Raw genomic sequence first — 673 nt, 5'->3', positions numbered from 1 at the left:
GGCGGCGGAAATGGCAACGCTGGTTACTGAGGGTGAGCGGAACAGGCTTCGCCCCTGGGGCGGGAGGAGGTAGGCGACTGACTGGCTCGTTCGTTCATTCATTCATTCATTCATTCATTCATTCCACACGCCCTTGGGAGCCTCGTTAGGCTCTGAGGACACTGGGGGGAAGCGTGGTGCTTACCCTCCCACCCCCACAAGGACCCCGTCTGCCCTTCCCATTTCTCCAGAACACAGAAATAGGAGAAACCAACCTCGAATATGGAGGACACAGGAAAACCTCACTTTAAGTTCCAACCCTCGCTTCGGAAGTTAATTATGGACGTCACCCCTGTTAATGCCACTGTCCAGACTGGAATGCTGGGGGCCACCCCCAGCGCCCGTGCTCGGTCTCACCCTGTGGCGGGCGGGGGACGACATGGACGAGATGGTTTGCAGCCCCCTGAGGGGGAGCGGCCCGTGGGACGTCCTGGGAAGACGCGTCCTCTCGTGTAAGTCGCTCCAGTGGGCAGCCAGGCCTCCATCCCCCAGAGCCTGGAATCTCTCTCATCTGGGTCCGCTGGTGCCTCGTGCTTAGGGGCCACCCACCCTCACCTGGATAGGACAAAGGCATCCTCCTGGGTCTGCTGGCCGCGGCCTCCACCTCTGCTTTCCTGGTTCGCTCTCGCCCGCC

This window comes from Pteropus vampyrus, unplaced genomic scaffold, assembly GCF_000151845.1.
Source record: "Pteropus vampyrus isolate Shadow unplaced genomic scaffold, Pvam_2.0 Scaffold72, whole genome shotgun sequence".
NCBI classification, from domain to species: domain Eukaryota; kingdom Metazoa; phylum Chordata; class Mammalia; order Chiroptera; family Pteropodidae; genus Pteropus; species Pteropus vampyrus.
The sequence above is the reverse complement of the archived record's forward strand: the minus strand, read 5'-3'. Positions refer to the sequence as shown.